Here is a 23,281-nt window from a genome sequence, read left to right on the forward strand (position 1 = left end):
ATTTTAACAATCACCCCATATGATTCGGATTCATACTAAAGTCTAAGAACAACTCTAGCCTGTAGTCTGAGGTGGTCTCACACACACACACGTTGTTACCTCCAGTAATTCTATGGGAAAATGGAAAACAGCAAGTCCATTCCTAGTAAGAAGAGGAAGCTAGTCCTCCATTATGCATCAGAGAACTGGAAGAATACTGGCGTTTTCTTTCTCTTGGTGATATATTCTTGGCAGTTTGTCGTGGCTCATTTGCAATTATGGTCTGTCTCTTTTGAAGCCCCGAGACAGTTCGCCAGCATTTTATTTTTAACAGCGTTTTCTTGAATCTCTTGGGAACAGTATTTGTAGGACTGGCTCAGAAGCAACGATCAGGGCCAGTAAGATGTCACAGTGCTGTGGTGACATTTCCTTATCAGTTATGAGCTCTTTTGCCATTACACCACCATGGAAATGCAAGGCATCAAGTGAAAACCCTGCATTCTTGTGATATTTCATAAGCCGGGGTGGCTATATGGGGTCTTAACGCAGTGAGAGGCGAGATAAAGGGAAGAGAGGCGGTTAGCTGGGGCTTGGAGGATGTCTTAGGCAAAGAACATTAAGATCTCTCTCTAAAGGAAGAGCAGTGAAGTCCGAAGATGAGTATCTTGAAAGAGCAGCTGGAAGATGACCCGAGGGGGAACTTTCATTCTCGGTGGAGTCCCGTGAAGCGAGCGCAGGTGCGGGAGCGGGCCCGTTCCGCACCTCGCTGAAATCAGATAGGCGCCGGGACCTCCGGAAAACACGCTCCATCACCCGGACCCGGGTACGGGAGGCGGCCCCTGCGGCGAGCCCGCGGGGAGCCGTTAGCCCGCTCGGAGCCGTTAGCCCGCTCAGCTCCCCCACAGCACCCGCCCCCCCACCTCGCCCCCGCCGCTGGCGGCCCCCCTCGGCCCCTCCTTTTAGGCTGACGTCGGGGTGAGCGGAGGCGGGAGCGTGGGTGGGCCGAGCGGGCTGTCGCCCGCGATTCGGCCGGCTGTGCCACACCACCGCGCGCCCCCGCTCCGCCCGCCCCTCCGGGCGCGTCTTTTCCGGGCCCGCGCCGCGCCGCGCCTCGCCCCGCCTCTCCCGGCCCTCTGGGTGCGCGCGCGCTGCTGCGGCTTTTTCTCCGGCCTCCGCGGCGCGCCCCTCCTCGCCCCAGCGCTAGCGTGCACGCGGCGCCTTTCCGCCCTGCTCCCGAGTGCAGAGCGTCGGCCGGCTGCGAAGACGCCGCAGGCAGCGCCTCCGGTGAGTAAGCCTAGCCCGCCAGGCTCCGGCCCCGGCACCCCTGCTCTATGGCGGTGCCCGGGCCCCCGCTCCGGCCGCGCCATCATCCCACACCTGAGCCCTGAGGAGGCAGAGGGGACGTTCCCGTTCCCAGAATCCGCTCGCTTTCTTCATGAGCCCGGGTGTTCTACCCGCCCGCCTCCTTCGCGGCCGGGAAGATTCCCGAGGTCCCGGTATCCTCTCCTTTGCTGAGGTCTGGGGTCCTCGAGACCCTGGCCCGCCCCTCCCTGCCTCTCACCGCTCTCCGAGGGCCAAAAGCATCTTCCCGATCGGGGTACTAGGCTTCGCCATGACCCTTTCCAAATGAGCACATCGAGGCTTCGCCAGACCTCCAAACGACCTTTAGGGCGCCCCTGGACCTCAACTCCATTTTGTCCCCTTCGAGTCGCTCTGTATCTGAGCGCTGGGGGATCTCTCTGACCCTAGAAGCATCCGCCTTTCGAGTTTGAGGGATGTCCTATCTTCTGATACCCTCTTACCTTCCGTATCTTTAGGTAGGTTGGAAAAACGGCTGGTTTCTAGTAGGAGCATGCTCTTATTTTTTCCTGTTCTACCTATCTACATCCCTGTCCTCCGTGGGTGCTGTATATTTAGCATCAGCTTTATTCACTTCCTCTTCCTCTCATTCGAGTGCCCTACAGAAAGAACTGTGGTCGATGGCTATAGAACAGAGAAGAATCAAGGAGAATATGATTCACTGCCTAACCCCCATTAAGGGGTTACATATTTTAAATAAGACGTCATTTCTTCTCTTCACTCCAGCATCTCCTCCTTCAAAGGCATTTTTTTTCCCACCCTCTTGAAATGACTTTGCTCTAATCGCTCTTTTCACCTTAAAAAAAAAAAAAAACCAATCATTGCTCTAAGAAACGAGATGGCGAATAAGGGCGAAATGGCATTTAAATGAATCCCTTTGAAAAAGTAAGCAGTCTGCTTTATTGGTTAATGGTTTAATCAGCGCCTCAGTTTCCTCATTTCCAAAAATGAGGATGTTAAACGAAGGTTCCTTCTAGTGTTTTGATTCTAGGACCTCTAAGTTCATACTTAGTAACATGTTGCAGTATAACGGAGATTTAAGCTGATGAAATCCTGGTTTCCTGGTAGTTGCTGGTCACATTACTTTTCCTTTTATATTGCCTCTGACAAATAGTTTTAACTGCTCTTGGTACATAAGGCTGTAAGCAGAGCTCCAATGACTACTGCCGATGAGCATATCAGTCAAGATTTTAATAGTGTGAGGCCTCTTCCTTGGATTGTAAAGTAGCTCATCTTTTCGATTGAAAAGAAGTGTGAGACATGTAAGACTCCTGTAAGCATTAACACCCTCTCTGCCATTTAGGTGGAGGATGAAACATTAAACTTACCCTACTTGCACCATAGAATAAAGTCCCTTATTGTTCTGATAGGAGAAGTAATTTGACACCTAAAAATCCACAGAAGGTGTAATGCAACAATTAACATCTTGAATAAATTCAATTTCCCCCCCGAAAATCTCTGTTTTAAAAAGAGGTAATTCAGATTAAGATCTTTGTTTGAGTGTTTTGGGTGGGGGTGGGATGGGTGGAGAAAGGAGAGGCGTGCCCAATTCAGTGAGAAGAGGAATGAATTGGGACTCTGGAGAGGCTCAGGTGCAAGTTCCAGCGCTAGGTAATTGTATAGCCTTGAATGTCACTTTACCTCTCTTCATTTTTGCATCTGTAAAAGGGTCTTGATGTTGGCAGAATAATCCGTATAAGTCCCCCAACTTGGAAAAAACAATATAGATATCACAGTTTGCATTAAGGCTGTGCCACAAATCCTTAGTCAAACTGAGCTAAGGTAAATCCTTAGTTATTTAGAACGTTTTTCTCAAAGATCTGTTTATACTAGTTCCAGTCTATATATGCATAATTCTTAAGTCATCCTTATTAAATGAATTACTACATGTGGAAGTCTATAAATTGGGAAGCATTTTCTAAAAGTCAGGTCTTGTTAACATCTTGCAAGTGAAGGGTGTGCATACCACACTTTAATTTTTTTTTAATGTTCAGGGCTTTTAAGAAATCTGTACGGGAATGTATACATACTGCCTTAACTGTTATTGTCTAGGTACTTGAAAAGATTATGAAAGCATCTCATTCATTCATTCGTTCGTTCAACTTATCTCGTTCCTCCATTTGTCACTTATTTTGTGCCAGGCCACTAGGATATGATGGTTAAGAAGACAATCCTTACCCTACAAGGTTTAGTTTTATAGTCCAGGATGGTGGTGATGGTGGTGGGGGTTGTGGAGAGGGTTTGTATGTCAATTTATTTTTATTAACAACAGTCAAATCAGGGACATAAGCAAAATCCTGGGGAAGTTAAGGCTCCACAGGGGAGGAGGAGATGATTGTATTAATTGTAGCTTGTAGACTCTCTTCTTGGCATTCCCCCCTCTTTTTTTTCCTTTCCTTGACTTTCAGTTATTGAGACTTTAGCAAAAATGAAAGCTTTATTTTTTCCACTCCTGCCATTGGCTGGTCTTATATATTCTTTTTCTTTCTTTCTCTTTTAACCGTTTATTTGAAGATAGTTATAGATTCTCATACAATCATAAAAATAATACCCTTTAATTTTACTCAGTGGTAACATCTGGCATAACTGTAGCATAATATCGCAAGGAAATTAAAGCAGATATAGTCCATCCACCTGATTCAGAGATCTCTAGTTTTACATCCACTCATTTGCGTGTATTTAGTTCTCTGCAGTGTTATCATGTGTGTAAATTCGTGTAACCACCACTACAGTCAAGCTATAGAACTATTCCATCACTAAAAAGGTCTCTAATGTTGCCCTTTAAAGCCACAGCCATCTCCCTCCCTCCCTGACCCCTGGCAACCTCTAATCTGTTTTCCTTGCCTATAATTTTGTCATTTCGAGAATGCTATACAAAGGAAATCATGCAATATGTAATCTTTTGAGATCGAATTTTCCTTTTCACTCAGTGTAATTCCCTGTAGATTCATGCAGGGAATGTATTTTTTATCAATAATTAGTTCCTTTTCATTCCTGAGTCATATTCCATGCTGTGGATGTATTAGAGTTGAATCATTCACCCATTGAAGGACATCTGGGTATTTTGTAACCTATTATGAATAAAGCACCTATAAACAATTGTGTCCTGGTTTTTGTATGAACATAAGTTTCCATTTCTCTGGGATAGTTGCCCAAGAGTGAAATTGCTGGTTGTATGTAATTGCATGTTTAATTTTATAAGGAGCTGCTGAACAGCTTTCCACACTGTGCCATTTTACATCCCACACCCCCCAGCAATACATGAATGGCACTCATCCTTGCCAACACTTGGTGGTGTCACTATTTTGTATTTTAGCCATTCTGATAGATATGTATATAGTAATATCTTGTCATAGTTTTAATTTGCATTCCCCTGGTGGCCTATGATGTTGAACATCTTTTCATGTGCTTACCTGCCATGTCTGTATTTTCATCAGTGAAATGTGTGTTCATGTCTTTTGTCCATTTTCTAATTTTTTAGATTTTTTTTTTTTTTTTTTACTGTTAAGTTCTGAGAGTTCGTTATATATTCTTAATACTAGTGCTTTGTTGGCTATGTGGTTTGCGAATGTCTTCTCCCAGCCTGCAGCTTCTCTTCACAGGGAACTTTCGCAGAACAAAAGTCTTTAATTTTGATGAGGTCCAGTTTATCAATTTTTCCTTTTACGGATCATGCCTTTGGTATCAAGGGGTCTTATATACCTTTGTTATTTAATTTTATTCCTTGCTGTTCTGTATACCATCCAGTATTTCTGTAAGCATTGTGAACATTTTTTTCTTTGAGCAATCCTGGAGCTCAGATGTATTCTTCCAACAAGTGGTCTTGTTGGCCTAGAGTGTGAGTACAGACTCACACGTGCTCTCACTATATTAAAATGGCTGCCATCCTTTTGTGCCTTAAAATATCATTTCTGCTGTACCAGGCAGCCAAATGAAACATTAAAATTAATATTTTAAAATTAAGCAGACACGTCATATGCCAAGGAGATTTTTGGTTTCACTTTCTAAATTTAAAATATTTTGGCAAAACTGTAGTTTCTAAAGAACACTTCTGGTAAGTAATCCAAAGGAAAAAAGTTGTGTTCTCATTTAAATGTACTTTGAAAATCTGCTTCTGCATTTTGAATAGTGAAGTTGCGAAAATGGTGATAGGTTTGGTAGGCTTTTTCTACTCAGAATAATGGGTACAAAACTGTTGAATTTGTCTGTTTAGACTGCATGTTTTCCTTTTATAGTAGCTACTTAATGTTCATTTTAATTATCTTTTAAAATAAGCATTAGTTTTAAGGTGACTTACAGTGTTATAGTTTGAAAAATATATGTGCTCATATCATGAGAAGAACTTACAGGAAGAGGTTAGTGATTGATTTTAAGAGTATTCATTTCTGTAAGGTGGTACTGAAATTATTACTTGTACCTTCAGTGACACCATATTTGCTCAAATAAGTGTATAGCCAGGGTAGTGGATTTCTATTTGAAAAAGATCAATCATTGGTATAAGACAAGGACTGGTAAAATACTGCAGGTGGCCAAATCCTGCCCACCACCTGTTTTTATAAATAATTTTCTCTTGGAATACGGGCACATCCATTCGTTTATGTGTTGTCTGGCTGCATTCAAAATACAGTGTCAGAGTTGAAACAGAGAACTTATGGCCCTAAAAGCCAATTTACTCTCTGGTCCTTTACACAAAAAGCTTGCCCAGAGATAAAGCAACCTTATGAATTATTGAGTCTCTATGTTATAAAGGAAATTCAACAAACTATACCTTGACTTTTAGTACCTTTTAGGTATATTTCCATGGGGAATTGTGGTTTGGAAGAGTGTATTCATTTTCTTTAAGTCTAAAGGCACTGTGGTCTAGGAGCAGCATTAAGGAATGGATGGAGAGTTGGGAAGGTTCATTTTGTTGTTGTTGTTGTTGTTAAGTGTGGGGTATTTCAGTGTGAATGTCAATTTACAAGTACAGCAACCAGTGAGATTCAGAAGGAGGCCTATCCAGTCGCGATGTCCTTTGGAGAGCCTGTTGTGAGCCAGAGTGGTGATGACAGAGCCAGATATGGCAGGACTGTTGCTCCTGCTCCCAAAACTACTGTAGTCTTTAAATACATAGTAGTTCGAGCCTATCAAGCTGAACTTACGACTGTTGGTTTACTATTTTGTTTGCACAGCTTCCTTTTGTAAGTTAGAAGTTCATACTTTAGTTCTTTTAAATGCCCTACCTACAAGTAATGTTGGAAATGGAAATTGAGTTAGGACTGTTGGCTGTATATTTGGAAGAAATGGATCCCTGCCTCACAGCATACACAAAAATAAATTAAGGATGTATTTAAAAAATCTAAGTATATATTTAAAAAACTTCTGGAAAGCACAATACACCATAACAAAGTTAAAAAGGCATATGACAGACTGGGGGAAAATAACTTCTACATGTGCAGTGGAAGCTTTTATTGACTTCTGTTGAACTGACTCACCATATTAAATGATACTTATTTCTTTTGTAAAATACACTGTGCACTGAACACTTGCTATTAAGTTGGTCTCAGGTGTGCCAGGCTTGTGGCTCCACGAGTAAAACAGATGCTTTTATTACTGAACCTATATTTTCTCTTGTTCTTGTTTTTGTAAATATGTAATTTATTTTCATATTTTATAATGTGATACAGTCTGAGTAGTGGGGAATTGAAGTTCTTACTAAAAATTTACATCTGAAATGATATGATATCTGGTATTTGCTTCAAATTATATGGGGCTTGAGGTATGGAGTGCATAGAGATGTGAAAGAAATAAAATTCAGCACATAGATAATTGTTGAAACTGGGGGATAGGTTTATTATAACAAAACGAATGGTATGTTTTGGAAAGAGTTGATGAAAGGAAGTTATTACTGTAAGACAATGATAAAAGATTTGTATAAAATTAATATAAAAATCTGAAGGATTCTCCTTGCAAGCGTCTTTTAAGTTCTTCGAAGTTCTATATTATCTAAGAATCCAGTTTAAATTTCTTTACAATCAGCGGGCCTGGAGTTAAAGAAAGGTCTTGGCCTCTTGGCCCTTTATCAAAAGTTTGATGAATGAGTGTACATTTACCACTGAGAAAATAAAATGAAGATAAAATGAAATGTTTGTCATGTGCATATTTTTTATGACTGTTCACCTTAGTTGACCTTTTCAATTAGCTAATCAAGTGTTCCAAATAACATTAGATAAGAAGGTTTCTACTATGTAATCTCTATGATATGTAAAGAGCTCCTACAGGTCAATAAGAAAAAGGCACCTGTTAGAAAAAGTGGCAGAGGGTTATGAATTGGCCTTTGCCATAAAAAGAAATTGAAATGATGATTAAAAAAGAAAAGATGCTCAAATTCACTCTAGTAATTAGGGGAATGAAAACCATTTTTTTAAACCAAATACATTGGTAAAAACTATAATATCCACTTTTCAAAAGAAATGGGCACTCATACATTATTAATGAGAGTGCAAATTGTGTAGCTTTTTGAGAGTACCAAAATCCTCTCATTTTTTAAATATGCATGTATTTTGACCCAGCAATTCTGTAGGAAGCTATTCTAGGGAAATATCTGCACATTTGTATAAAGATATATACAAGATTTCAGTGCATTGAAACTGGTCGTAACAGTGAAAACTTGGTAGCAACCTAAATGTCCATCAGAAGGGGAATGATTTAAATAATAACATGTTGTTCTATGGAGTAACATGGGGCTATCAAAGGAAAGAAACCCTTCAGACCTATAGAAACTGACATAAGAGTTCCAAGATATGTTGTTAAAGGGGGGAGGGGCAGAGGAGGGAGTTATACAACAGTCCATATACTGTGATTCCACTTATCTAAAAAAACCCAAACCTTAACCATGTGTATGGATAATAAAAAAAAAAGTGATTGATACGCACCACGAATGATTATCTCTAGGGCAAAAGGGAGTGGTGTTAGAGGAAGGCAGTCTAGAGATACTTATACTCTTTACCTTTTACAATTCTATAATGCATTTTCATTTATGATTAGTATTTTGGTAGTAATTATAAAGATTCATCGTATGCAGTATTACACACTGGAGGATACTTACAATGGGATTCCTTCATTGCGGCTTATACAGTGACACTGTGCTAGAAATGGAGTGAGTGCCTTATGCTTAGAGAGCACTCAGGTAGTTTATAATTTTCTCCCTTTGTTAAAGTACCATTTGTATTTCCTAAATTTTCTGCACTGAAAATATAAGTATAAAGAAGAATAAAAGCAGCATAATCCCATACCCAGGGAGATCTGTTGTCAACCTTTGGGTACACGTTTGTGTACACACATGCATGGATGCTCGCATGCACACACACGCACGTGTGTGCAAACAGATGTATCTTTTTTCTACAAAAATAGGTTCTTACTGTACATACCGATTTGTAACTTGCTTCCTTTAATTTGACTGTATACTGTGAATACTGTGAGCATCTTTCACGATCGGTAACTCAATAAGTGAAAAAGACATCTTAGTGGGAAAAAGAACAACACTGCACCATGTAAATAGAGTGTTCTACTTAAGATAACTGGTTTCTGGGACAAACTATAATCTTAAAGTCATGGCCACCAAAAGTAAATAACCAAGGAATTAAAAAAAATTCTCAGCGTTAAACCAGTTCAGTTCTGTTTTCCATTTATGCACATGTTGTTTAAATTGTATTTACTAGTAATGATGTATAAGTGCGATATGTGAAAGTGTCATTAGGAATCTTTTGGGTGGAGTTTGGTTTTAATGATGATTTTAAAACTGAGCTTTAACAGTTATTTTGGTTCAACGAAAAACCAACTGCTCTGACTAATTTTTGGTAAACGTGTGGGCGTAGTTGTGTTCTTTCACAGCTTATAAAACTAAAGAAAATCTAGGTCTCTGTGGCAACATGAATCTTTGTCTATGGTATCTCAGTCTATAGTATATAAAATTGAACATTATGAGAGCTGTGTTGCAGGACCAAGTTTGATTTGGGCAAGCATGTACGTATTCTGCTCGCACATCCTCTAGAAGCATTTATTAAACACATCCACTGTAGGCTCATTATAACCTTTTCTGGGTTTATGCTGTGAGACTTAGAGGTGAAAAGACCTTACTTTACGATGAATTCAACAGAGTATTTAACAAAAGAAGATTCTACCTTGTAGACAATAGTGTTAATGTGACATCCCAGCGGAGCTGCTCATATTTTTGTTACGGCGATTGAAATAACATCCCCATTCTCCAAGGCTGTGCATCTTATGCATTTTGGCCTTTCTGGAATTGATTTCACAGCAAGAGGATTTTTCTTTCATAGGCACTGTGAAGTTAGCAGATTTTATGGGGGAGTCAGAATAGAGGTTTCCCATTTCTCACTTGATTAATGACAGGGACATGTGAGATAAGACTATTAACAGAGGTATTGAAAACATTTATGGTGGCTTCTAGTAGTTGTTAAGAAGTTAAGGCAGTGGAAGGCATGGTGAAATACCTGTTTCTCTTAGGTATTCTGTTTATTACCTTCAATATGTGCCTAAAGCCTTTTAATACTACAAAAAAAAAAAAGTAATGATAGGGTTTTGAAGGACCACTGCCCTGGGGGTACCCGAGTGATGAGTCATCAAAGAAAGCCTGCAGAAATGGGCAGAGCTGCTCCTGCTGAGATGGTGATCATTCGTTATTCTCAGAATATGTTAGTCATTTCTGCTTCTCAAATGAACTGAAAGCTGAAAACTTCCCACAGACAGGAAACAGGAACTTGGTTGAATGAACTTAAAATTCAGTTGTGGCTTTGGAAACAGAAGACAGAACTAGCACTAGTATCTCATGGGATGCATCCAAGTAAAAGATGCTGTGTTCCCCATGACCGCGGAAGATACTAAACTGAGAAGTAGCTTAAAAGGATAATTCAAAAATTATCACTTGACTGAGGAGTAGAACTGGGCAGAAGTAGCCATAAACAACTGTCAGATGCATGTGTTTCAGACAAAGAGAGCAGAAAAGAGAAAAGCAGGCCAGGATAATGGTATTCTTGTACTTGGAACCACAGAAACCTTCAGGATTTGGTCAGTTGCAAAGTTAGTGTAGGATAGCTTAAAGCCTTCGGTAAAATATTTGGGATTCCCTTTGTACCCAGAAATTTCCTTACAGGAGTAGGTTAGAATTTCTGTGAAGCAAGTGGTTTCCATACTCTGGAAATTAGAAAAGGCAGGGTTCAGGTTCACTGTTTGGTGACCTGCAGATGGGAAGCGTGTAGTGTTTATTTCCCCCAATAGAAAGAAATGTCAGTATTTGCATATTCATTCAAATATAGTTAACATGGTACACGTTTTTAAGCAAAATGACTGAACTTGTAAGCATGTTATACAACTCAGATTTTCCACCAGAAATTTTTGGATTTCTTTGCTTAGATTTTTAGTGTCAAGTATAAAGGCCAGGGTTTTTATGTGGAAGCAGGTTTTTAATTTATGCACGTTTATTTACATTAATTTTAATATTCTCTCGATCACCAAGAGATTGTTGAATATTAAGCTGTCAGTAAGGAAGTAGCTTTCTTTAGGAAGTTATTCCCCAAAGAATTTACTTCTTTACAAGTAATTTTAGAAAGGACAACTGCAAAATGGAAACCTCCCTGGTGAATCTCCCGCCTCCTTTTTTTTATTCCTGTTTTGAAGTGGAGTTCCCCAACCTCACTTTTATAGCCTTTCTTTTAGGACTGAGGAGAATTGAATGAGGGATGATTCTCAACCCCAGAAGTACAAAGTGTTCATTGGGGTTAAAAAGACACTTGCACTTGCCCTGCTGGCTGGCTTGAATCCTAGCTCAGTAGGGTCATTCTGGAGTCACTGTAAGCATAAGGGCTTTGCAAAGGTAGAAGAATATTCTCTCTGGCTGTTGGGAGAAGAATATTCCAATGCTCAGATAGGTGCCCAATCTCTGTCTTATCTCAGTGGTACCCTGCATTTGAGCCATTGTTCTTTGGTTATGTGAAATGTTTGTATGGAGTGATTGGCCTATGATTGCAGTGATATAGTACATGTGGTGAAATGGGGAGAGTTGTTCATAACTCAATTTTCAGACAACTGATCTTTTTCTCAAAAAGCCCCTAACCCTAAAGATTGTAGAGTTTTTTTTAACCTCCTAGGGAGAAAGTGCTTCCTTATAATCTAGCTTTTCTTTTGTTTTTAATAAATAATCTAGCTTCTAATTGTCCTCAAGTGAGGAAGACTGTTGACCACCTCCATCCCTGCCTTTGTTTGAAGGGTCATGTTGCTTAGGGCACTGCCCACAGGAAGGAGGAGGTGGATGCTATAGTAGGGTATGACCAAAGGAGTGGGAGTTGGCCTTGAACATAAAGTTTCTAGCCAAAGTGCACCTTGAGTTTTGACAGCTAGGAATCTCAACTCCAGTTTGTACTTTAGAGGTATATTTCTGAAAAAAGCTGTAGCCTATCGGGTCCCTGAGCTAAGAGTATATTGAGAAGGCCTGCGGTGTTTAATCTGATGATATCGTAGTCTCCAGTGGAAATCTGCAAAATTGAGTCAAAACTCTGCCTTTTTCCAAAGATGGGAGTGTTGCTATGAAACACATATATGTTACTTTAATGACTTTGGTGAGATGCAAGCAACTCATTTTGAAGCAGCTAATTTTGGCTGAAAGACTTGCTTTTCAGTCTAGAGTTGATTTCTTTAATTTTGCATCATTCCTAGCTAATGTGACACTAAGGTCATTTTATTTGTCTGGTCTCTTCTAGATGTCATAACATTTTGTCATGAGATCATGAGAAAATGTGTCTTCTGCTTTGAGAGGAGTGATTAGGAATCTGTTTAGGATGGAAAATCAGTTCTTAGATTTGTTGCCTCTGCTGCTGACCTCTGCCTCCTCTGTGAAAGAAAATCAATGATGTTTCAAAGTCATACAGTTAACATATTTGGGTTGCATACAGTTGTTCTGTGGAATGATCTAAACGTTTGGAATTTGTTTTCAGTTTGGTACTTGGCCAGATCTGGGGCCATGTCCTGCAATTGCTAGACCTTTTTTAAAAAAAAAAAAAAAAATTTTTTTCTGGCTTTTACCGGCAATACCCCATCGCTGATGAAAGATCAGGATGTTGCCTGGGCTTGGCACCAGGCGCCGAACCTCAATGCCTTTCTCTTCTACTTTCAGGCATTGCAGCCTGGTGCTGGAAGCATTTTGATAATACCTTTTCTTATTCTTTAAAAATCTGTCCTGTGGCTGTGACACAACCATCAGACCTCACACTTTATGCTTAACAGAGAAGGTTTGTTTTCAGAACCTTCTCTGTGTTGACCTTAGTTTTGCTTTTGAAGAAGAGTAAGCAGCAGATTGCCCCATGTAGTACTGCTGCTTACGTTGTTTGCAGATGCTTCGAGGAGGATTGAATTATAACCCAGTTTTTTTATAACCTAATTTAAAGATGATATGTTTCACAGAAGTATCTGCAAAGGGATGTCTTAAAGGCAATTACACATTGCAGATACAGCAGAAGTTAAATGCTTTAGGGATAAATGGGTGCTATCTGCTTGTGGGAAGTATCAACCCTGTTGAATTTGTAGCAAGTTTCTTGGCCGAGCTTTTTTATGGGACACATAATTCCCCTTCCTTAAAGTGTTTCATTGAGATGGGAAAAAGACTTCTGTTCTGCTTGGGAGGTTTTAGTACACTGGTGCTTCTCTTTAAATCTGTTTTTGAAATTCTTGTTTTGGATCTCATCTTCCACAGAAGTGCCTGGTATTGACACATTGTCAGTACTCAAAGAAACCTCCAAGTAACAAACCCTCCATTGGGTGTGTTCCGCAGTGGAACTAACCTATTCCAAATTTTACACTTGCCAGAGTAGTAGTATAACCAGAAGGTTATAACCTGTTTGTAACAAGTGGATAGTAGCCTGCAGATGAAATTGATCCAGACCTTTTAGTTTTCTGTTTGTGTTTTTAGCTCTGCATTATCCTTTCCTTTATTCCTTTTCAGAACCTCACTTTCATCCTTTGGCTTTGCATAATTTTCCTTGCCCCAATATTTAAAGGAAGTTTAAAAAAATCCATTTTGAGCAAGCCAGCTGGTACGTAAGCAGTAACAGGTATAACTGGATAATCCCAGAGGGTAGCTATGATTATTAACTTTTTAAAAAGTCTGGTTGGGCTATTATTATAGGGTTGAGGGTTGGCTCACGGGTATCCCTCCTTTCCTATTCTGTGTATATATCTGCTTTCCCTGTTAGTCTCATGTCCTCTTAAAATGTTCTCTCTTGAACAGTAAGCTCCAGAAGGAGAGGGCATAGTAAATGCTCACTGAATTTTTCTTGAACAAATGAATGTGCATGTACCTGTAGCTGCCCGGGATCTGGGAAACTAGATTTTTAAAAATATTACAAAAGAAAAAGGTTGTTCCTAGCTATACTTATCTTTCCCTCAGATGTTCTTATGGTAGTTAGTCTTCAGCAATGATGATTACAAAAGCAAGGAAAAGAGAGATTCAAGCATTTGTTTCCTGCTTCAGTGAGGCTGTGACCAATAGGATAACATCACTTTCATATTTATGAAAGTCACTGCATATGTCATTAAGTCTTTACAACTTTTGGTTGTCATGCTAGAAGGCCTTCTTCCAAGGCTTCTTTCAAGCCTTCTTCCTAGGCTTCTTTCTACCAAAAAGTTTTATTCCACAATATTCTTGTTTAAATGTAGGAATCTCGTAACCAAATGGATTTTTTCTTCTAGATTTAAAAAATGTGATCTGAATACATGGCTTATTTTTTGAAATAAATGTTTCATTTTGGAATAATTTTAGATCGACTGAATTTGTAAAGATAATTCAGAAGTCCTGGATCTCTTTCCCCAGCTCCCCCTAATGGTAACATTTTACATAACAGACATTGGTGCAGTACTCTAAACTATAGAATTTATTTGGATTTCCCTAGTATTTTCTACCAAAGCCTTTATTTCATTTTCCTGTTCCAGGATCCAGAATTGTTATACATATTTATTTTAGAAAACATGTATGGATAAAAAGACAAAACAAGGTGTGGGTAATCCCACTACCCAGAGACAACTATTGAGATTTTTAGTATATATCCTTCCATATCCCCCTAGGCTTTTTGGATTCCCCTAAAAAATAAAATGTGTTTTGTGTACGGTTTTGTAATTTGCTTTTTTACGCTTAATATAGCGTTTACTTTTTTGTGAACATTTTGCCATGTCTGCTGTTTTTAATATAGTTTAATCTATTCCCTATCCTTAGTTTTTTGTTTGTTTTTGGCTGTGCCACACGGCTTGCGGAATCTTAGTTCCCTGACCAGGGATTGAACCCAGGCCCCCAGCAGTGAAAGCTCCAAGTCCTAACCACTGGACTGCCAGGGAATTCCCTGTCCTTAGTTATTTTGTTTCCATTTCTTTGTTCAGTTAATTCTTCATGATTTAAGGCCAAACTGTGCATGTGTTCTCAACCTTTTCCCCCCAACAAACCTGAGAAATAGGACCCTCTTGTCAGTAACAATGGCACATTAACCCAGTGATTCTAAATATGTGTATTAGGTTGAACCATTTGAAATTGCTGTTTTTTTTGTATGTAACAGCTTTGACTATCGGCAATTTTATATGGTTCAACCTAATAAAAGCTTTCTCGGTCATTCTGATCCCTTTCCTCCCTTCTCACTCCACTGAGAATCCCTGGCCTCTCACTCTACGGAGAATCTCTGCATTTAGAATGGTGAGCTGACTCTGAAACATTTCACCAGGCAAAAATGTTGACAAATCACCTTCCAAGTGTCTCTGATAAACACAACATCCTTAAGACCTGTGCCTACGTTGATGACATCTGCAGAGACCTTGAACTCCGGTGAATTGCATCTGTCCATCAGTATGTTGAAAATAGACTTCTGAGCATTCAACCTAAGCTCTGGAAAATACAGGCTGATTGATGGCTCTGCCTCCTCGTTTGTATCTGTATTGGATAGCCAGGGGCACTGGCGCCACCCAGTGGTACCTTGTAGATGAACAGCCGATGTTGCTCTTAGGACTACTTTTACTTTTTTTTTCTTCCCTGTTCCTCCATGTTCACGGTCTCACCTTCCTTTTCTTCTCTCCATATGTGCCCGTTGCAGTAACGGGTTTCATTTAGCCCAGCTGATAAGAATCAGAACGCTACACTAGCCATTCCATTTTGCTGTGATATCCTTATTTAAGTAAAGGCTTTGGAATATGAAACATGAAATCATAAGTGTAAACATACTGAACAGACTGTTATTCTCTCTGCTTATGAAGTCATGATTCCCACCCAAAATGGGCATAAAATTTGTACTCTGCCAGGATGTGGCACGTCTCATGTTTAATTTCAGGCTTCTCAGTGTATGAGAGGAAGCACGCCTATATATCTCAGATGTGGAGAGGCATACATTTCTGCCTAGAGTGGAAGATTTAACTGGGAAATCATTCTTTGGTTTCCTTCCTCTTTAGTATGACTTGTTATTTCAGTCAAGAACTATTTAGTAAGCACCTACTGTGTACCTGTACTGTGCTAGTTTCTGGGGATTATAGCAGTGGTGGGGACAGACATGACCTCTGTCTTTAACCATTGCGCCACCTAGGAAGCCCTGACCTCCGTCTTTAAAGAGTTTACAAGCCTGGCTGGGGAACAGAACCTTGAACACGTTTGGGTGCTGTGCTGTATGGGCGCTGGGAGAGCAAACAAGCAGAGGCACCTGACATAAAGCGGGGAGGTCAAGGAAGGCTTTTTAGAAGCGTCATTTAAACTAAGACCTAAAGGAAGCCAGGAAAAAGGAGAAGAGAATGTTCTTGGCAGAGAGAAAAGCATGTGCTAGACACAGAGGTGAGAGATTAAGCTTGGTGCTTTTGAGAACCTAAAAGAAGTTCGTGATGGCTAGAGCTGTGAGATTGACTCATTTAAGCTTCACAACAGTCCTGGGAGGTAGGAGTAGTATTCCCTTCCATTTTAGAGTTGTGATAAATGAGGCACAGAGGGAACATAACTTGCCCGAGGTCACCCAACTCTAGTAAGTGGCCCCACCAGGAACTGGACCCGGGCCGTCTGGCTCCAGCACGTTGGCTCACAACGACCTCCCAGCAGGGGGGTACCTATGTATACTGGAACTTCACTGTCCCCCGCTTTAGTCTTTGATGAAGCATAGCACCTTATCCTGTTCATCTGTGGTCTTTTTTTTTTTCTGATGGGCCAAGTTAAATAAGATCTTTCTTAGTAAAGTGAATGTTAGGCTGTACTGGGCACAGCCTCTTCCAAGAACCGGAGCTTATAAATATGCGAAAAATTCCTTAAGCGTGCAGCATCTGAGTTAGCCCAGAAAGTCTCCGGTTTGCTTTAGTCTTTTATCACTGATTGGGAATCAAATACCTCATTTGATATGCAGCTCTATGGTTGCTAACCCAGATTTTCCAGAAACATCTTAGATGGGAAGTTGTAATTGGTCATATTTTTAAAAAATGAGTGTAAGGTATGTATCCCCTGCAAGGCTAGAATTTTTGTTTGCTTGCTAAAATTGATTTGGCAATATCCTTTTCTCTGACTTAGGTTAAGTTAGTGAAAAGGTAAACACAACTTCTTAAATAGGACTATGGTCTTTAAAAGTCATATAGATTAAAAACCTGTTCGTGGAGATATTTTCTTAAAACGGATCTGCTTTATGCTTTATGTACTTAATATACAAGTGTGTGCTTTGTAAGATGAGGAATTGACTTCAGTTGGAAATTATTAAAGTTGAATTCTAGATTTTAGAAGTTGGATTATAAATACTCAGTTGTACATAAACTAAGATTGTTGTAATTTGACGTTGTTGAAACACCTGGACTAAAAAGTCGTGTGTGTGTATGTAATGGCATAAAGCTGGTTGTTTCATTTATGTGCCCATTTGTATATGACTGTGTATTCAGTCAAGACTTAGTACTTGGAAGTGTCTTTCCAGTGGTGAAGGTTGGCTTCTGCTGATGTAGCCATACATCCTTGCCTTGTTCTCTGTGGCATCAGAGTTAGGGTTATCACTAGGTAGGTCATCACTAGGGATGTTTTTGCAAGGGGGGGGGCAATCTGATAAGAATTACTCTGGGACATGTGTAAACAAGGGGACAGACCTTGGCAAGCTGGGAAATGTGATTACCCTTGTTTTAACCCATTCACCCAGGGCTCAAATTTGTGAGCTTAGCTTCAGAAGCACTGGCTCAACCCGGTTGAGGTAACCAACAGCCACAGATAGCTTTCCCTTTACTTTGGAGTAAAGACATTGATTTTCAAGTAAATATATAACTGTATATCTCAGTGGAATTGTATGCATAGCCGCTGTGTTCCTTTTATAATTTTGAGCATGGTGAACTCGGTGCCACTAGGCCCTGTCAAGGTTATTGCAGGACACAGTCGGAGTTGTGTGGGCCTTACAGGAAGTGAAATTACTTGATACTTTACTGTTGCCCGAAACATTTTGAAATGAAAACTTTGAGAGAAAGAAATGATTCAGCCTTTTCTGCCTCCTACTGCTTTTTGAAGTCAGCTAGTACACATTAGTAACCTGATATCACAGTTGATTGGAACCTCTGAAGCAAGACAGTCTTAGGTAAGATGATATCTTCTAAAGTTCTGAGTAGTTGGCCCCAGAGTTCAAGTTGTAAACAAGTGGGTACTGATGGAGAGCTAATTTCTGAAACCCTCTCCCTTTATCACCCCTCTCATCACCCACGTGGAAAGCAAAGAAGGGACACCCAATTACTGCCTTTTGCCAGTGACACCTTCATCTGGGGGCAGGCAGGCCTCAATTCCCGTTAGGGGCTGAAAAACATTTTCTGTGTGGGGCAGAGGAGTGCCAGTATGACTCTTCTCATACCTATTTATGCCGATATCATCTGGCATTTGAGTTCCTGTTTGTTTTAATAGGATAAGTGAGTAGAACTCTGGGCTTTAAGGAAATTATTGATACAGTATTTCCATCTGTATGGAACCCCTGTGATTGGCATTTTGATATGGTCTGCTCACTTGCCAGAAGTAGTCAATTTTTGTTAGTCACATTTTGACATAGGGGACCACAGGGAGGCTTAGCTTTAGGAAACGTTTAACATTGTAGTTGTAGCAAGGAAAAAAAAACACTCATTTTATTTCGCTTCATAGATCATATTACATGAGCAAAAGAAGTTTATTTTACTTTGAGTCTAGTTTAAAAACAGAAGTGTCTAATCTTTCTGTAGTGCAGTCAAAGTCAGCGTATTGGCTCCTTTGGTAGCATCACCTCACCACAAGTGAATAGGGCCAAATGCCTTAGGGGCCATATTCATTGTCACTTATCAACACACACATATGTACACAGACACACACTAGAATTAAGTGACACTGGTGCTGTATTTTCTACTTACGTATTGAATGATAAAAGTAACATGTTCACTGTAGAAGTTTTAGAAAATGTAGGAAAAAATAGAAGGCCAAAACTAAAAATCACCTATAAGTCTACAACCCAGAGATTATCATCTCAGCTTGTAGCCTGCATGTGTTCGGTTAAGTTTCATCTTAAACCAATTTCACTTCATATATCTAGGCTGTTTTCTTATCTCCTTAAATATCTTTGATGACACTGCATTTGATGACTGTAGTATTCGATCATGAGGATTCATCATTATTTTACCAGTCTCCTTTTGGGCATTCGATGTTGTTTCTGATTTTTCTGTTATTTATATCACAGTGGTGACTATTGTCTCCATTTTTTGTGCGTGTGCATCTCTGACTATTTCCTTAGCATATTCCTAGAAGTAGAGAGTGAAATTGCCTGGTCATGAGTTATGTATGACTTAAAGCCTCTGGATGACCAGTGCCAAATTGCTTTCTATAAAACTTGTACCAATTTACACTTCTGTCAACAGGATATAAAGTGCCTTTTTGTATACATCTGGCAACACTGAATAATTTCTTTATTCATGGGCACTACTTTCGATGGAACCCCAGTGCATTTCTGTGTGTTTCAGAAAATAAAAATTATTCCTGGCAGAAATGAAAGTGAGGGATGCAATATTATAAACAGTAGTACTGCAGGGAACTGGTGGCCTGGGATACTTTGAAAATCGTCGAAACAGGCCATGTTTTAGCTCTGAGAGTCTGTGTTTCTAAAAATATATTTTTCCTTTCTCAAGTAGTTGATTAATCTCATCTGTAATGTAGAGGAAAATGCTAATGTTTTTCTCCTAAAATGATTGCTTCACGAACTGATTGACTTTGCTGTACAGCAGAAACTAACACAACATTGTGAAGCAACTAGACTCCAATAAAAATTAATTAAAAAGTTAGTGCTTATTCATTAGTTAGTGCTTTCTGTGTGTGTATTTATTGTCTCATGTCTTTAAAAACAAAATGTAACTTCTGGCAAAAATTGGCCACGTTTTTGGAAAGTTTTGATTGTTACCCAGTACTTTCTGGTCAAGATCTCTTAAAGTAACAAATCTTTCAAGTTTTGTTCAGTCCTTTAGTGTTTTAATAAGGGCCTTGTAAATTTGGAATCACCCATGTATCAACATATTGCTTGAGTAAACTTGGAAGGAAGAGATTTGGTAGGTCCTATGTTTGATATTATGCAATTGATTTGTCCAAAACATTTTTTAAAATCAGTATCATAAGATCTTTGGTCCTGAGTCAAGAATTATCAATGTGACAGCAATTTTCATCTATTAAAACTTTTCTTTCCCAGTGGTCATTTCCTAATAGTCAAGCTATATCTTAGGTGGATCTTACAAGCAGGATTTTCAATGTTTGTGGCTTTAAAAATTCTTATTTAAATGCAGTTGTTCTGTTGAGAGCTTTTAAAAAGAATGTGTCTTTCCCTCCTGATGCTGTTGTTAATTTTGTCCTAGGTAAGGAAGGATAGGAATAGTGCACTTTTTTGTTGTTTTCTAATATTCTCACATTCATCTTAAGAGTAAAACTAATCAATACTGATTAGGAAGAAATTCTCAATTTTGCTGTATAGGGAAGCATATAAGATGCTTTCCTAATGTTCTAGAAAGTAGACCCTATTTTAGTTCATTTGGAGGGGAGAGGGAGGACAGTTCCTTTTTAGAGACTAGTTCATTACTCTTATTTTAAAGCCTGTTTCAGCTAGAGTTGAAGTATTTCTCTTAACATTCAGACTAGGCTCTGTCTTTGAGCTTCGGTAAAGACAATGGGTATAGTATAAATAAACATTGCTTCAAAACTTAGAAAGCGAAACAAAGAACTTACCCTAAAATACTGCAGATTTAATATGTAAAGAAACATTTATTGTTGTCATAGATATGCAATTTATATGTTCTTCTTGCCTTGAAAAGAATAATTTTTGAGTTAGGAGTAAAATGAAGGATTTTCTGTTTGGCTAAACTTGATTATTGTTCAAAAATATAATGGTAGTTTTTTGTTATAAGTACTTTCCCCAAATATCTGCTGAAAATGATAATGTAAAAACAAAAACCCTAGCTTAAAAATAGTTACAAAGGAAATGAAAGCTGATATTAATTGTGAAGAAAAAAAATGAGTTAAGCCAGCTGTATTCTCTGACAACTGTTAGTTTCTTTTATCCATTCCAACAAATATTTGAGTGTTTGATGCTCTTTCTAAGCCAGAGTGGATACAGAGATAATGATACAATCCCTGCCCTGTATGAGCTTGCTGTTTAGATAAGTGATTAAGATAAATTCATAAATAGTACAAGGTGCTATAGTAAGAGTTTAGAGCTATTAAAGAAGAGCTATAGAAGTTCAAAAGAAGGCTAGAAATTTTACCTCGAGGTATTAGTGAAGGTATCTCAGAAAAAAAATGGCTTTTGAGAAGAATTCTGGATAGAAAGGCATGAAGAAAGTTTCTGAAGCAAGAGAACGTCAGAGAATGTGACTATGACATACTTTTTAAAAAAAAATAAAGGTAATGAGTGGTTTCTTTTGGGTGGAATACAAATAAGGTAAATAGTTTTCTAAATTAATAAAATTATTTTACAGTAAAATATTTAATGCTACTGATGGGAGTATAAATAGGTACAGGCTTTCTGGAGAGTCATTTTGTAGTATATAGCAAGAACCTCCTTTCCCACCCCACCCTCCCACACACACCCAAAAAAGATCTTCTTTGACCTAGTAATCACATTTTTAGGAAATGTGAGGGAATAATTTTTATTGTCTTGAAGTGGAAAAATGCCCCAGAAGCCACAAAGGGAAACTATTGGTACATTTTATTACTTAAAACTTAAAAACCCGTTTTTGGCCCAAAGGATACACATGAAAGAGAAACATACTTGTAATATATCAGGCAAAGGGGTTATTTCCTTAATATACAAAGTGCTCTAATGAACCACTAAGAAAAAATGAATAGTCAAGGGAAAAAATGGGCAAAGGACTTGAGCAAGTCACTCATAAAAAACATTTAGATATAGTGAAATTTTCACATGTTCATTGAAAAATATCAAAACAGAGCGGTTTTTTTGTACCTATCAAAAGAGTGCAATCCAGTGTTGCAGGGAGTGTGGGAAAGTGGGCACATTAGTATATTCCTGGTGGGAATGTGAAATGGCATATTCTTTGTTAGAGGGCATTAAAATGTTGTTTTGGAAATAAATTCTAAACTTTTACAAAAGAGTTATGAAAGTAGAGCACCATTTCCATGCACCTTTCACCTAGCTCCCCCTCAGGTTAACATCCTACATAACTTATGATACAATTATCAAAACTAAGAAATGAATGTTGGTACAGTACTATTAACTAAACTGCACACTTTATTCAAGTTCATCAGTTTCTACTAACATCTTTTTTTTTCTGTCCCAGGGTCCAATCCAGGATCCCACATTACATTTAAATGTCATGTCTTCTTAGTCTCCTGCAGTCCATGACAGTTCCTCAATCTTTGTCTTTTATGGCCTTGACAACTTAAAGAATACCAGTTACTTTGTGTTATGTTCCTAATTTGGGCTTATCTAATGTTATCCTATGATTAGGTTCAAATTATACAATTTGAGCAAGAATACCACAGAGGTCATGCTATGTCTTTCTCAGTGCATTGTGTCACAGGGTATGTGATGCCAGTGTGCCCTGTTACCATGCCAAGGTGATGGTAACTTTGAACGCCTGGTTAAGGTGGTGTCAACTATGTTGCTCTGCAGCACAGTTACAGTTTTTCTCTTTGCAGTTAATGTTAATATGCATACTATATTACATTGTGTTAATACAAATTTGGGGGAGACCCTGGAGGTATCCAGTTTCAACTTTAAACTTTCAGTTACCAGTATTAGCATCCACTGATAGATTTTGCCTGCAGCAGTTATTACTGTGGTATTCTAATGGAGATTTTCTGTTCCCTTTATTCCTTCCATGTTTATTAATTAGAATTCTTCTGTAAGGAAGATTTGTTCCTACTCTCTCATTTATTTGTTTATTCAACCAATCATTTGTATTAGTATGGACTCATGGATATTTATTTTATTCTCTGGGATATAATCTAATACTATTATTTATTTTGCTGAAATTGTTCCAGTTTTGACTGTTGGGAGCACTTTTGTGTTGGCCCCTGTGTCCTTTCGATGTGTCTCCATCTTCTTTCTAAAAAAATACTTCCTTACTTTCTATAAGCAGAAGATACCAGACCCAACTTGCATTTTTCCTGCCTTGGCTCTGAAATCAACTACTTCTCCACAGTCTCCTGGTTCCTTTTACTGCTTCCAAACCTGAAGGACAGTTTTAATAGACTAAAATCTAAAACAGTCATACCCTTTTGACCAAGCAGTTCTGCTAGAAATATATCCTTTAGAAGGGCTGGCATAAATATTAATATATTGTTAAGGATTTTCATTGCTGTATTTCTAATTATGAGAAATTAGAAAATCCAAAATATCCATCAGTAGGGAAGTTTGGTAACACTTAATTTTGATGTGGTCATACAATGGAATACCATAGAACTGTTTAAAAAGTA

General features: G+C 38.9%; 1 protein-coding gene across 3 annotated transcripts in view; it reads left to right on the forward strand.

The window, feature by feature from the left end:
• The first annotated feature begins 1,157 nt into the window (after nucleotides 1–1,157).
• ACSL4 (acyl-CoA synthetase long chain family member 4) overlaps nucleotides 1,158–23,281 on the forward strand; it is a 69,836-nt gene continuing 47,712 nt past the window's right edge. For all 3 annotated transcript variants that reach the window (XM_057718257.1, XM_057718259.1, XM_057718260.1), the window contains exon 1: nucleotides 1,158–1,263. The gene's annotated coding sequence lies outside the window, so the exon portion shown is untranslated. The remainder of the gene's footprint in view (nucleotides 1,264–23,281) is intronic.

Source organism: Hippopotamus amphibius, chromosome X (genome assembly GCF_030028045.1).
Source record: "Hippopotamus amphibius kiboko isolate mHipAmp2 chromosome X, mHipAmp2.hap2, whole genome shotgun sequence".
Classification (NCBI taxonomy): Eukaryota; Metazoa; Chordata; class Mammalia; order Artiodactyla; family Hippopotamidae; genus Hippopotamus; species Hippopotamus amphibius.